The 15506-nt window shown below is 48.9% G+C and overlaps 1 protein-coding gene across 19 annotated transcripts in view; it reads left to right on the top strand.

The window, feature by feature from the left end:
• The window catches only part of MICAL3 (microtubule associated monooxygenase, calponin and LIM domain containing 3), a 236512-nt gene that overhangs the window by 11943 nt on the left and 209063 nt on the right, over positions 1 to 15506 (top strand). For 10 of the 19 annotated variants that reach the window (XM_016939660.4, XM_016939663.4, XM_016939662.4 and 7 more), the window contains exon 1: positions 11132 to 11256. The exons of 2 other annotated variants lie outside the window; for them this stretch is intronic. The gene's annotated coding sequence lies outside the window, so the exon portion shown is untranslated. Of the gene's footprint in view, positions 1 to 11097; positions 11257 to 15506 lie in introns of those variants that run through there. 7 more of the 19 variants (XM_063807714.1, XM_063807712.1, XM_063807713.1 and 4 more) reach the window with 1 other exon arrangement.

Here is a 15506-nt window from a genome sequence, read left to right as displayed (position 1 = left end):
GAATATCTGAGGTAAACTGACAAGGTACTCCTGCAGGAGGAGACTGGCTGGGAGGCTCTGGCCACCCCAGCCCTATCTGGCAGCCCTGGGAGCTGAGGGAATCAATATGGCACTTATGGGCGATGCACCCGTGAAGAAGCCCGATTAGATGATGGAACTTCAGGCCCCCCGCCCACCACCATCGCCTTGGTCTCAGCACTGTCTGGCCCTCCCTTACCCCTCCAAAAGTTTGAAAGAGGGTCCCTCCCCATGAGGGCCGAGGCCTGAGGCCCAGTAGAGTCAGCAGTGGTACCTCTGCCTTTCCCCACTGATGACAGCCAGCTGCCAGGTGTCCACTCGCTCCTCAGGGCCTTCATTGTCAGGAAGTGAAGCTTTTCAGGAAACAAAAAGTAACTTCTCTTCTTATTTATTAATTTTTTTTGAGTCAGAGCCTTGCTTTGTCGCCCAGGATTGAGTGCAGTGGCACAATCTCTGCTCACTGCAACCTTCGTCTCCCGAGTTCAAGTGATTCTTCTGCCTCGGCCTCCTGAGAAGCTGGGATTATAGGCTCCCGCCACCATACCTGGCTAATTTTTCTATTGTTAGTAGAGACGGGGTTTCACCCTGTTGCCCAGGCTGGTCTTGAACTCCTGACCTCAGGTGATCCGCCCACCTTGGCCTTTCAAAGTGCTAGGATTACAGGTGTGAGCCACCAGACCCTGCTCTAAGTTCTTTTTTTAAAAAATTTTTATTATTTATTTATTTTATTATTATTATTATTTTTTGAGATGGAGTCTCGCTCTGTTGCCCAGGCTGGAGTGCAGTGGTGCGATCTCAGCTCAATGCAAGCTCCACCTCCCAGGTTCACGCCATTCTCCTGCCTCAGCCTCCCAAGTAGCTGGGACTAGAGGCACCCGCCACCACACCCAGCTAATTTTTTTTTGTATATTTAATTAGTATATTTACTATAATATAGTAATATTTTTACCGTGTTAGCCAGGATGGTCTCGATCTCCTGACCTCGTGATCTGCCTGCCTTGGCCTCCCAAAGTGCTGGGATTACAGGTGTGAGCCACCGTGCCTGGCCTTTATTTATATATTTTTTTTAGATGGAGTCTCACTCTTGTTGCCCAGGCCGGAGTGCAATGGCGCAATCTCGGCTCACTGCAAGTGATCTCGGCTCACCGCAACCTCCGCCTCCTGGGAGGTTCAAGCCATTCTCCTGCCTCAGCCTCCCGAGTAGCTGGGATTACAGGCGTGTGCCACCATGCCTGGCTAGTTTTGTATTTTTTAGTAGAGATGGGGTTTCACCATGTTGATCAGGCTGGTCTCGAACTCCCGACCTCAGGTGATCCGCCTGCCTAGGCCTCCCGAAGTGCTGGGATTACAGGCATGAGCCACTGCGCCCAGCCAGCTTCTCTTCTTGATAAGGCTGGGAACATCTGGCCCAAGGGGCCTAGACGATTTTAGAGCATTTATCTCTCTGCCTACTTGTCAATGATGGCATTGATTATGAAAATCAATGATTGTGCTGTGATACAGTCCCTGGAGGCCGAGCTGCAATTGCTGGTGCTCACATGGGGGTTTCCAAGCAGGGCCAAAAGCAGCACTGCAGGCCTGTGATCGCTGAGGCTGCCAGAGCACAGAGGAGACATTCAGTCTCAAAGAGATATGCAGGTTCTTCTCAATCGCTTTTCTTTTCTTCCTGTTTGTTTTTTCTTTTTGTTGCCAGGGAAGGGCTGCTATTTTACAATTGTGTTTATTTTTTCCCCATTACAAAAGTATGTTCCATACCCCATTGTCTTCCCAAGTGAAAAAGTACAAATAAGCAAAATGAATATAATTTTGAAACACCCAACTCCCCACCCATCCCTCTATTCACCTGGCTGTGAACATGTTAGTATTTATCCTTCTCAATTCTCCTTCTTTCTAACCCTCCAGGTCTCCACCTCCCGGCAGTGAGGTGCTTTGCCTGAAAATCTCTGGCTCAAGGTGGAAGGAACTCTGCTCCTTTTCTGCCAGTGGGAGCTAAGATAAGAAAAGGGGAAGCTCACTTCTTAGAATACCTTTTTCATCTCCCCATGAAATCCTACCATTCTTTTGAGGGACCTCTCAAATACCCCCTCCTCTATAGAACGTTCCCTGCTCTCTTAGATGGAAGGCTTCTCAGTCTGAGACAGCACTTTCCACCTGACAAAGACTCTATCCAAGTCTCACTTTCCCTGCACTATTGTTAGCTCCTTAAGGTCAGACCCTATGTCTAATTGTCCTCTGCACAGCTCTCAGCAACCAGACAAGTGCCTTGCCCATCACAGACACCAAGGGATGAATGAAAGAAAAAGACTCAGACGCTTAAATCAAACAGAAGTTCACACGATCTCAAATGGGAGCGAAGAGAAGGATTTGGAGTCTGTCCTGTGCACAGGACAAAGGAAGGCTTGACATCTTTCCCTTCCCTACAAGAGGCTCCTCCCCTCAGGTGCATCTTCTCTGAAATCTGAAAATGCCGATGTGCATGCTGGCGGTTTCAAGTTCATTAGTTCCATTCTGAGGCTTTATCAGGGCCTCTTCTACCACTATTCCACTTCCTAAATGGGAAGTATCATATGCTTTCTCCCTGCTTCCCTCCCTCCCCTCCCTTCCCTTCCCTCAGTCCTTTCCCTCTGTCATTTTCTGTTTCACAGTTGAAAACAGAGCTGTGTAAAATAAGTCATATTCAGATAGAACCCAATTGGGCTGAATTTGACCACATGTAATTTTGAAGCCAATGTTTTTATTTTTATTATTATTATTATTTTTAAAGACAGGGTCCCACTCTGTTACCCAGACAAGAGTGCAGTTGGCATCATCATAGCTCACAGCAGCCTCCACCTCCTGGGCTCAGGCAATCCTCCTGCCTCAGCCTCCTGAGTATCTGGGACTACAGGCATGCACCACCAGGCCCAGCTAAGTTTTGTGTTTTTTATAGAAACAGGCTCTTGCTTTGTTGCCCAGGCTGGTCTGAAACTCCTGGCTTTAGCTGATCCTCCTGCCTCGGCCTCCCAAAATTCTGGGATTACAGGCGTGAGCCACTATGCCTAGCCTACTGCTTTTATCTTTAATAGCAACATGTCTGAGCAGTGGAGGAAGGTAGGACTAGAAAGACTTCCCCTCCTCACTGCAAAAGGAACCAATGACAAGGGCAAGTTTACTTGTTTTAGTTCTGCAGAGGTATAGCATTTACTCCTGTCTAGTGCAGAACACAGAGCTCTAAGGTCTGTGTTCAAAGAATCAAGTCCTACAGAATGTGTGTGTGTGTGTGTATTTTAATATATCTTTATATATATAATATGTATTTTATAAATTTTTCTTAGATGTAGTGAATATGAGAATATAAGTCCAGAAAAACCCTGTTTATAAAATTTGCCATGTTTCCCAGAGACTTTCAAGAATCCAGGCCAAATTGGCTTAGGGAAGGAGTCTTCCTGCGAGTTACAGAAGGACTCTAGAAATCTCTGTTTTGGTGATGATTGTGATGTGCAATTGTAGACTTTATTTTGCAGTGCCTTGGTAACTAGAGATTTCTTCTGCATAGTCCCATCTTGGTTTTGTCTGTTTCCACTGCATAGAATTTCTGGCTACTGCTGAACATACACATGCCAATCAGTTAGGGGAAAAACCACCCAATTTTGAACCATTATATTGTGAGAAACTAATGCAGAAGTAGATTTGCAACTTTGTCAAGTTGCGTTTTAATTTCCCTTTTTTGAAGAGACAGCCTCTCGCTGTGTCGCCCAGGCTGGAGGGTAGTGGTGCTCAGCCTCAAACTCCTCAGCTCAAGTGATCCTCCCACCTTGGCCTCCCAAAGTGCTGGGACTACGGGTGGAGCCACCACACCCAATCTTAATTTCCTTCTTCCTGGCAGGGTGAAAACATGCAAATCAGTCTGGAATTAGTTAAAAAGTAAAAGATATGTAATTTTCTTAAACCTCACTATGAGATATTAGCCTAGAAATAAACCCCAGAACCTAGAATGATGTCTTCGAGCTCTAAGACATCCCAATCCATGGATCTTCTTAGCTTTTCTACAGAAGATTAAGTTGGTTCCAAACCACTCCCTTCGTGTAGAAGAGGGGCAAGAACATGGAGCCTTTCATGTCTTCAGTAGGTCCACAGGACTATGAATGCAGCCCAGGAATCAATTTGTTCTAAACCACTCTGTTCTTCCTTCTTGACTCTCTCATCCAATGGATAGGATGGGATGGGCTTTTGAGCCAGTCCAGGCATCCTGGGAGCCATTAGACTACACATGGCTTGGGATTTCCCTGGAGATTGCTTAAAGCTGAATGCCCTTGGGGTTCACGATAAACTGAACTGGTGGCAGTCACGGGTGTGCTATTTGGAATGCTTGGAAGGGATGGACTGAGCTCCTATTGCACCATGCTTTTTTTTTCTGAGGTGGAGTTTCGCTCTTTTTACCCAGGCTGGAGTGCAATGGCACGATCTCTGCTACTGCAATCTCCACCTCCTGGGTTCAAGCGATTCTCCTGCCTCAGCCTCCTGAGTAGCTGGGATCACAGGCAGGCTGCCACCATGCCAGGCTAATTTTGTATTTTTAGTATTTTAGTATTTCACCATGTTGGCCAGGCTGGTCTCGAACTCCTGACCTCAAGTGATCCACCTGCTTCAGCCTCCCGAAGTGCTGAGATTACAGGCGGGAACCACCGTACCCAGCCCATCATGCATTTTTTTTTTTTTTTTTTTGAGACGGAGTCTTGCTCTGTCGTCCAGGCTGGAGTGCAGTGGTGCGATCTCGGCTCACTGCAAGCTCCGTCCCCCGGGTTCACGCCATTCTCCTGCCTCAGCCTCCTGAGTAGCTGTGACTACAGGCACCCGCCACCATGCCCGGCTAATTTTTTGTTAGCCAGGATGGTCTCGATCACCTGACCTCATGATCCACCCGCCTCAGCCTCCCAAAGTTGCTGGGATTACAGGCGTGACCCACAGCACCCGGCCCCATCATGCATTTTTTACTTTGCTAGCCAGTGGTAGATAGCTGATCAAAACTGGTTTAAGTCAAAAACAAAAACAAAAACAAAAACAAAACTGAGCATAGTGGCTCAGGCCTGGAATCCTAGCACTTTGGGAGGCTGATGTGGGAGGATCACTTGAGCCCAGGAGTGCAAGGCTACAGTGAACTATGACTGTGCCACTGCACTCCAGCCTGGAAAATAGAACAAGACCCTGACTCTAAAAAAGAAAAAAAAAACCATCATGTTTTAAGTAATGTAGAATAGCATAGGAAAATTCCTAGCCTATTAAGTAGAAAAGTAGATTGCAAAGCAGTTTGATCAAATTGTGTTAAAAAGATAATACAGAAAAAGAAGATATATGACACATGTACACAGAAAAATACAAGAAAACACATACATCAAAATGGTAACAACGATATGCTGGTGAAGGTAATGGGTATTTTTATTTTTTGTACTTTATTTAAAAAATTCTTTTACAATGAACATGTATTACTTTTGAAATCAGAAAATTGGCCGGGCGCGGTGGCTCACGCCTGTAATCCTAGCACTTTGGGAGGCTGAGGAGGGCAGTTCACCTGAGGTCAGGAGTTCAAGACCAGCCTGGCCAACATGGTGAAACCCTGTCTTTACTAAAATACAAAAATTAGCCGGGCATGATGGCGGGTGCCTGTAATCTCAGCTACTCGGGTGGCTGAGACGAGAGAATCGCTTGAACCCAGAAGATGATGGTTGCGGTGAGCAGAGATTGCACCACCGCACTCCAGTCCGGATGGCTGAGAGGCACTCCGTCTCAAAACAAAAAAAGAAATCAGAATTTTTGTGTGTGTGTGTGTGTGACAGAGTTTCGCTCTTGTTGCCCACGCTGGAGTGCAATGGCACAATCACGGCTCATCACAACCTCCACCTCCCAGGTTCAAGCGATTCTCCTGCCTCAGCCTCCCCAGTAGCTGGGATTATAGGCATACACCACCATGCCTGGCTAATTTTGTATTTTTAGTAGAGACGGGGTTTCTCCATGTTGGTCAGGCTGGTCTCAAACTCCTGACCTCAGGTGATCTGCCCTTCTCGACCTCCCAAACTGCTGAGATTAGAGGCATGAGCCACCGTCACCAGCCCAGAAAATATTTTTTAAATTGAAAATGAGATAGCATATTCCACAAATCTTCTACCGGCTCCATTGTGGATTGAATTAGATGATTCTCCCTATTGTTTACTATGTGTCCAGTTATTTCTGGGCACTCTCCACCTCCGCAGGACACTGCCCATCTCCCCAACCCAGGGCCATTTCTCAACCTAGTGCTCCTTCTCCTACTAGGGGGGCAGACTTCCCAACATGAGCACCTACATTTCGCCGTAGATGGGATCCACTTGCACTCTCTGAGGTGCTCAGGCAGATTCCTTCCTTACGGAAGGGGGTCTGATATTTAATCACCCCATGCACTAAGTACACACTTCATGTGCGGATCCATCAGGATAACCCCACACAAGCTGCCAGTTCTTTGCTTGTAGTGGGTGCCCAATAAATGTTTGAATGCATAAAGAAAGCACTCAGATAAGCAGAGACATTTTAGAGCTCTCTGGGGATGAGAAAAGAGAGAGCTATGGGAGTGAGAATTAACTTGATTGACTATGGCTGGACCTGGCAAAGAACAACTCAGAAGTATTGGCCTCACAATCACCTTGTTCAGGCTGCTTAATCAATATTAAAAGTTTGCTGCTCCCACACAATTTTGCTAGGCTCTCCAACCCTGTGAGGATGTCAACAGTTGAAAAAGAAGAAATAATGAGCCCAGCCTGTATTTGCAGGGGAGTGTTAAAACTGCCGGTGGAGCAGGATAGTTTGCTAAACAGCCAGTTGAGAACTTTCCCAAACTGGTCGGCAGCAGCATTGCACACAGAAGTCCCTTCTTCGTTGACATGGGGCTAATTCTAGCCACCAGCACTCCAGCGGTACGGGGCAGTTTTGTGGCCTTTTGCTATTGAATCTGCCAGATGTGTCCAAGACACACTCTCATGGGCAGAATATAAACAACAAACCAGTATAAAGAAGTCCACAGTGATCTCACCCTTCATAGAAGTCTTCTTTGACTTGTTTTCTGGCCTCCTGTAAGCACTCCTTGTACCACACTCCCTAAACCCTGTGGCTTAGGTTTTGCTATTTTGTATTTGTTTCCTCCTTCTCTGGTTGTTACATGTAAAAAGGTTGTGTTCACGCAGGGGGCAGAATTGCAATGGAAAGAATGCAGTGTGGAAAGCCAGGCTCAGTTACTTACCAGCCTTGCTACCTTAGCCAAACGGTCATGCTCTCTGAGCTGTAGTTTCCTTCCGCATCTGTGAATAGACTTCTACCAACTCTCCTCACATGACTGTTTTGAGACTGAAATGATATTATAGGTATAGAAATAAATATAAACATAATATAAATGTATGAGGCCTGGCGTAGTGGCTCACGTCTGTAATCCCAGCACTTTAGGAAGTCGAGGCAGGTGGATCACCTGAGGTCAGGAGTTCGAGACCAGCCTCGCCAAGATAGCGAAACCCCCATCTCTACTAAAAATATAAAAATTAGCCAAGCGTGGTGGCACGAGCCTGTAATCTCAGCTACTTGGGAGGCTGAGGCATGAGAATCGCTTGAAATCAGGAGGCAGAGGTTGCAGTGAGCCGAGATTGCGCCACTGTACTCCAGCCTGGGTGACAGAGTGTGACTCTGCCTCAAAAAAAATAAAATAAAATAAAATAGAAATAAAAATAAATAAGTAAATATATGAGATTATCTTTCATCTGGCATGCAGTAGATTCTTAAGAAACTCAAGACAGTATTGCGTTGTGGAGTTATGGTGGGGGCACTAGATGTCAGACCTCTGTGTGCACTCGGGCAGATCAGTTTCACTAAGCTCTTGTGTTTTCCTCAGGAAGGCAAAACGGTACTAAGGGGAATAATAAGGAACATCACAGAATTGATATGAGGGTGAAGTTAAATAATGCGGGCAAAGCACTTCCCAACAGTACCTAGCACATAGTGAGCACTTAATCAATGTAAGCTGTGGCTGCTGCTGCTGTGGCCATCAGGGAGACAGGGAAATATGTCAATAAGAAATGTATATTGGCCGGGCACGGCGGCTCATGCCTATAATCCCAGCACTTTGGGAGGCCGAGGCGGGTGGATCACCTGAGGTTGGGATTTCGAGACCAGCCTGACCAACATGGAGAAACCTCGTCTCTACTAAAAATACAAAATTAGCTGGGCGTGTTGGCGCATGCCTGTAATCCCAGCTACTCGGGAGGCTGAGGCAGGAGAATCGCTTGAACCCAGGAGGCGGAGGTTGTGGTGAGCCGAGATCACGCACTCCAGCCTGGGCAACAAGAACGAAACTCAGTCTCAAAAGAAAAAGAAAAAAAAAAAAAGAAATGTATATTGGGGCAGAGAGCATGGACAGTTGGGTTATGGCAAGGCACAGAGTAGAAATGGAAGCTCTGTAAGCTAGCAGCTTCTGGCAATCAATCTGGAAGGCTTCATGGAGGGATGCACTTTCCAGAGCTCTTTGGATTATAGTTGGAAGATGAGTTATCTGGAGGTATTAGAAAGGCTATCCCAGGGGCCAGGCGCAGTGACTCATGCCTGTAATCCCAGCACTCTGGGAGGCCGAGGCAGGCACATCACAGGGTCAGGAGATCGAGACCATCCTGGCCAACATGGCGAAACCCTGTCTCTACTAAAAATACAAAAATTAGCCAGGTGTGGTGGCAGGCATCTGTGGTCCCAGCTACTTGGGAGGCTGAGGCAGGAGAATCAGTTGAACCCGGGAGGTGGAGGTTGCAGTGAGCTGAGATGGCACCACTGCACTCCAGACTTGCAACACAGTGAGACTCCATCTCAAAAAAAAAAGAAAGAAAGGGTATCCCAGACTCCCTACGTGATTGGAAGCTGGTTGAGTGGCGGTGGGGTGACCAGCTGTTGGGAGGTTGAAAAGTTCTGAACTAAAGAAGATGGAGCTGAAGCTTGGTAGCCAAATTGTAAGCCTAGCAGGCTGGTGTAAAGCTCTAAAACAGAGCAGACCCCAAGGAGTGGTTAGAAAGTCTGAAATTTGGCTTGTAGTGTGGATGAAAGCACAATTGGCCATGTGTGGTTGAATGGTTGTCACAGACTGAGTTAGGGACGAGCACTTTCGCAGCTCTAGGGAGGGGTGAGCAGTGGGGTTTGTTGCTGAAGGCAGGAATTGTGGACAGCTCATTGGGTGAATGAATTATTAATCAAAGTTTTGTCTGATTATGAGAAGGAAGGGAGAAGGAAGAGAAAGGGGTGCTTCTTGGAGAAGTAGAAATTATGAACTACTTGGAGGTGGAGGGCCCCACACATAAGAAGAATATTCTTCTCTAAGAGATGAGGGACCCAGAAAGAAGACGGGATTCGTCTTTACCAAAGGTGGGGTTGATACTGTCGCTGAAAGTAGGTGTCAGAAAGTCTATCGACTTTCAACTAAAGTTCTTTTTTTTTTTTTTTGAGATGGAGTCTTGCTCTGTTGCCCAGGCTGGAGTGCAGTGGTGCAATCTTGGCTCACTGAAAGCTCCGCCTCCCGAGTTCACACCATTCTCCTGCCTCAGCCTCCTGAGTAGCTGGGACTACAGGCGGCCACCACCACGCCCAGCTAATTTTGTTTTTGTATCTTTAGTAGAGATGGGGTTTCACCGTGTTATCCAGGATGGTCTGGATCTCCTGACCTCGTGATCTGCCTGCCTTGGCCTCCCAAAGTGCTGGGATTACAGGCGTGAGCCACCGCGCCCAGCCTAAAGTTCTTTAAGATAGTGGATAATGCCCAAAGTTGAAGAATATTTGCAGATATTGCTATTCCTGTGCAAAGGATGATAGGATCACACATGAAGTGTGTGAAGGCCATCAGACACCAAGTGCAGTCCAGTATCCTCATTGGACCAGATGATGAGACTGAGGCTGAGGGTTGTACTTACCTGCTCAAGGTCATACAAGATATATTTGGTTCAATTCGCTCTATATTTTCGTTTTCTTTTTTTTAGACAGAGGCTCACTCTGTTGTCCAGGCTGGAGTGCAATGGCACGATCTGGGCTCAGTTCAACCTCCGCCTCCTGGGTTCAAGCGATTCTCCTGCCTCAGCCTCCTAAGTAGCTGAGATTACAGACGCGCGCCACCATGCCTGGCTATTTTTTGTATTTTTAGTAGAGACGGGGTTTCACCATGTTGGTAAGGCCGGCCTCGAGCTCCTGACCTTGTGATCTGCTCGCCTCGGCCTCCCTCCCAAAGTGCTGGGATTACAGGCGTGTGCCACCGCGCCCGGCCTCTGCTCTATATTTTCTCTTAGCGCCCTCCTCCAAAAATTTGAAATTCCCCCTAACCTCTTTGCTTCCCAACTAGAATGAAAATCCTAGTTTCATTTTGCGGCAACTAAGAGCAACAAACAAGTCTCCTTTATTATTATTTTTTCTTTCTTTAGATGGAGTCTCGCTCTGTTGCCCAGGCTGGAGTGCAGTGGCACCATCTCGGCTCACTGCAACTTCCGCCTCCCGGGTTCAAGTGATTCTGCCTCAGCCTCCAGAGTAGCTGGGACTACAGGCCCGTGCAACCACGCCCGGCTAATTTTTGTATTTTCAGTAGAGTCAGGGTTTCATCATGTTGGCCCGGCTGGTCTTGAACTCTTGACCTCAAGTGATCCGCATGCCTCGGCTCCCCAAAGTGTTGGGATTACAGGCGTTAGCCACCGCGCCCGGCCAACAAGTCCCCTTTAAATACATCCTCTCTTCTCTTCGCTGGCAGGCTTTGATATGCCCACCGGGTTTCTCCATTGGCCACTTCATGTGGCTTCTCGCCCCTTCCAAGATTACCAACCAATCAGTTCTTTCCCGTCTCCCGTTGGGCTTTGAGGAATGTACCATATGGATCCTGCGGGGGGACGGAGAGGACGAAGGGCGTGGCGACAGCTTATTTCTTTGCCTTTTGCACATATCCCGTGAGATTCTGGCAAGACTGAGCGTGCAAGTAGCAATGGAGTCCCTGAGGACGGGGGCCGCTTGCCAGTTTTCGAGGTGTACTGAGATATCTCGCCCCCGAGGCTGGGGTCCCGTGGTCCGGCCCGAGGGCCACAACCCCCGCCCTTCCATGTGCCCGCCCATCCCCCGGCTGCGCCGCTTCTCCGGCTGCTGCTTACCGCGCCGGACGCTCGGGCTGCGGGACAGGGCGGCACTGGCCGGCCACAGCGACGCCGGCGCCGAGGGACACCGCAGTATGAGGCAGAGGTAAGAACGGGGCTTCGGGACTCCGACCCGCGCCAACCGTCCCCGGGGAGCCGCATCCTGCTCGCGCCCGAGCTCGGTGTCTCGGGCCCCGGGCTGGTCCCGGCGGGCGGTTCTGGAGCGGGTGGCCCCGCGAGCGGACGCGCGCCGAGCCTCCCGCCCGAGCAATGCCGAAGCCGGGACCCGCCGCGGCGCGGGCGCCTCCTTCCGGCTGCGCTTATAACTCTGCGTCCGGCCGGCGGGGCGCGAGGAAGCCCCCGCCTCGCGTTCCCGTGTGGTCACCTCCCGCCGGAGGATGCGTGGCCAGGTGCGCCGGCTGGTCCTGAGTTCCGGGGCAGCAGGCGCGGGGAAGCGCGGGGAGGCTGCTCGCTTCAGGCGGGAGGCGGAGGGTGGGGGCTTAGCCCGGCTCTGGGTGCGGGGTGGGGGGGTGCTTTTTGGGGCGGGGGGGGTCTCTGTCTTTACCGGAGTCCGCAGGCTCCGGGCCGAGGCTCCGCCGGGTCCTGCCTCCGCGGCCTGGCCCTCGGGGCCTCCCCGTCCCGCTGCCCCGGCCTGGCGGTGGCGTGCGCCAAGCGTGGGCTCCTGCGACCCTGGCAGGTAGGTGGCCGAGAGGACCCCGGCGCGCCTTTCCGTTTGTGGGGGCGGTGGGCGCGGCCGGGCGATCGCAGCCGCCTTCGCTTCTAGTCTCAGTGATGCCCCTTCCCTAGCTGCCTTCCGAGGGTACCGCGCTTTTGGAGGTCTCCGGGGCACATGGGAAATTCCCAGCTAAGAAACCACCTTGAGGAGCCCTACACGGAGCCGGGCTTGCCTGGCCTAGCAGAAAGCCAGCCGCAGCGAGACCCTCCGCCTGGCATGCGGCACTGGTGAGCCGCCACCCCGCTTGCTCAGTAGGTAGCCGGGACGAAGGGGTCTGGCAGGCCCCTCAGGCAAGGCCTCTGTGCCGCATCCCGTTAAGGGGCGGGGACCAGCCCCGTATCTTGGCTGGTGTTCCTGACTCTGAATGCAGAGAAAGTATGTCCAAGAGTTCAAACCACATTTGTGTTCTTTTAATGGTGTTTAATGCAGATGTTAATTGTGATTTATGTGAAACGGGTTGATGTAGAGGAATGAAGGTCAACTGTGGACAGGTGGACAGGTGGACAGCTTTTTTTTTTTTTTCCCCCTAAGCTTCTTTTTAGTGGGATGTGCATGGAGAGGATGACATTTGAATATCAAGCCACCAATGTGTATTTGGTCCCATCTGACACTTTGCTCCATAGACAGTCGTTGTACTCCAGGGATGAGGATGAACTAGGTTTTAAGCTGAGAAAGACATCTTCCTACAGTCGCTGCCGCCTGCAGGAAAGCCCCGCCTTCTGGTTACCTGGCCGCACACAGGCCAGTTCATTGTGGTTACCTTCTCCCGTGAGCACATCTCTGCAGCCCTCTCAGAGGATGCCGTTCATTCCATATTTGATTGCCAGATGTACTTCTCAGGTCAGAAATCCAGCCCCAGATTGTTCAAGTCTTATAGTGAGTTTTTCTTGTGCTCCAGATTTAGAAGTTTTAAATCTTTTTTATAGTGTATTCAACAGCGTGAGTTAATTTCATAATTATAGGAAAGACATGGTTTGTGTGTTCCTCCTGTAAAGGATACTTTAGAACTCAGACCTGGTTCCTCAGTCAAAGCTGTTTATTTGTGTTTACAGCGCTAACATTTGAAACGTCTTAAACTTGACTGCATATTGTAATTCCTCCCCCCAAACCCCCACCTGGGATGATCCTGTTCCGTGGTGGTTATTCCATGGTGTTACTAGGTGTGGAAGAGAAAATGGGCTTTGGAAATAATGTACGTGAAGAACTTAGCACAGTCCTTGGCACGTAGCAGATGTTCAATAAACATAAAAGTAAATTTTTCCTCTCTTCCTTGGGTTTGAGAGACCTGGGGATGATGATATTGGATGCAGTTTTGGTTGCATGCTCCGTTTTTAAATTAGGGTAATGAGGTCCCCCCCATTCCTCCTCCCACTCAAACTTCCAGCTCTCCAGACATTTCTGTGGTAGATTAAAAATGAAACTCATGTCTTGGTCCTAGAAGTAAAAATAAGGAAAAATTGAGCTCTTCTTCCTGGATCATGTGTTGCACTTTAAAGGAAGGATGGCACATGCCCTGGAAGAGTGGTACACCATTCAGTACAGAAGAACAGAGGGTCAAAGGGGACCCTTTCCTGCATCTGTCGAGTAGTCCTGCAGGTGACGATTTTGGTTGTCGTTGGTTTCACATGTCCAGGTGGAACCAGATGAATTACCTAATTTCTCCTGGCACTGGCTTCTGAGAAGTGGCCCAGGATGGTCGAAGCCTGACCGCTGGCAGAGTGCTAGCTTTGCTGGGCCGTGCCTCTGAACTGGGATCTGCTAGGAGCAGCCATTTGCCTTCTCCGGCTTGTAGCAGGTTCCATGTGAACAGACGAAAAGGGCATCAAACCTAATGTTCTAGAAAAAATAAGAGCCATCATTGGCTTATTTATGTTCCATAATATTATGGGGCCTGGCATTTTAATAATAATTATGCTCTGGGCCCGGCGCGGTGGCTCACACCTGTAATCCCAGCACTTTGGGAGGCCAGGCGGGCGGATCACAAGGTCAGGAGTTCAAGACCAGCCTGGCCAACGTGGTGAAACCCCGTTTGTACTAAAAATACCAGTTGGGCGTGGTGGTGCGCGCCTGTAATCCCAGCTACTGGGGAGGCTGAGGCAGGAGAATTGCTTAACCGGGAATTGGGAGGTGGAGGTTGCAGTGAGCCAAGATCACGCCACTGCTCTCCAGCCTGGGATACGGAGCGAGACTTCATCTCAAAATAATAATAATAATAATAATTATTATTATTATGCTCTGGATTTACTACTTGTTGCTTTTTACTTGAGGAAGTGAAAGCTTTTTCATGACCTGTTATCTCATTGATTCTTAATTGTCTCTGAAGTCGTTAAAGTTTAATAGAGTCTATTATTCCTATTTTATAGGCAAAGAAATGGAGGTAACATGATTTGCTTTAAGTTGCAAATGAGTTGGTCCCTGAACTGGGATTTGAATTGGGTTCTTCTTCTTCTTCTTCTTTTTTTTTTTTTTCTGAGATGGAGTCTCTCGCTCTGTCACGCCCAGTCTGAAGTGCAATGGCGCAGTCTTGGCTCATGCACTCTGCCTCCTGGGTTCGAGCGATTCTTCTGCCTCAGCCTCTCAAGTAGCTGGGACTACAGGCACCTGCCACCACGCCCTGCTAATTTTTTGTATTTTTTAGTAGAGACAGGGTTTCACCGTGTTGGTCAGGCTGGTCTCGAACTCCTGACCTCAGGTGATTCACCCTCCTTGGCCTTCCAAAGTGCTGAGATTACAGGCGTAAGCCACCACACCCGGCCCAGGTTTTCCTTCTTAAGTTTCACTTCACTGAGACCTTTAGGGGGAAAAAATCCACACATCTTTTTCTTTTTTCTTTTCTTTTTTTTTTTGGAAGCGGAAGGACTTAAAGATACCAGATCATTGTGCTTTTCTGATGACTAGATAGTGGATGATAGTTAACATTTATTGAGTGTTTATCTGCAGGAATCTGTGCTAGGTGCTGCATAGACATTACCTCATTTATTCCTCACAACAACATTCAAGGTAGAGCTTATCATCCCCAGTTTTACGGATGACAAGGTTTTGTGAGGTTCTAGGTCAAGGGAGTGATAGTGAGTGACAAAGCCTTGACTGAAAGCAGGGCTGGGTTCAATCCTGGGCTTTCTGATTCCAGAGTGTGTGCTCCTCCTAACCCGTGTGCTAACGGGCCTTAGGGATGACTAATGGGCAGGCCTGAGAGCCCTGATGCCTGCTGCTGCCACCACCCCAGGTCTGATGGGAGGTGGAGTTGGACGGGCATTATGTTCTATTGCAGTAGAGTTTTCACATCCTGGTCTTTTCCTTTGCTAGAAGCATTCGTTTAGCCAGGTGGGGGGTCATTACTTTAGAAAAAATAATCAGAGCTGAGAAAACATCTGCATTTGCAGAGAATGAAGTATTTAATAAGACCAGATGGGCCGGGTGCAGTGGCTCATGCCTGTAATACCAACACTTTGGGAGGTTGAGGTGGGCAGATTGCTTGAGCCCAGTAGTTTGAGAGCAGACTGGGCAACATAGCTAAACCCCATCTCTACAAAAAGTACAAAAATTAGCTGGGTGTGGTGGTGTGCACCTGTGGTCCCAGCCACTCTGGAGGCTGAGGTGGGAGGATTGCCTGAGCTCAG

The sequence above is a fragment of the Pan troglodytes genome, chromosome 23 (genome assembly GCF_028858775.2).
Source record: "Pan troglodytes isolate AG18354 chromosome 23, NHGRI_mPanTro3-v2.0_pri, whole genome shotgun sequence".
NCBI lineage: Eukaryota > Metazoa > Chordata > Mammalia > Primates > Hominidae > Pan > Pan troglodytes.
Note: the sequence above shows the minus strand (reverse complement) of the source record. Positions and strands in the feature narration are given on the sequence as shown.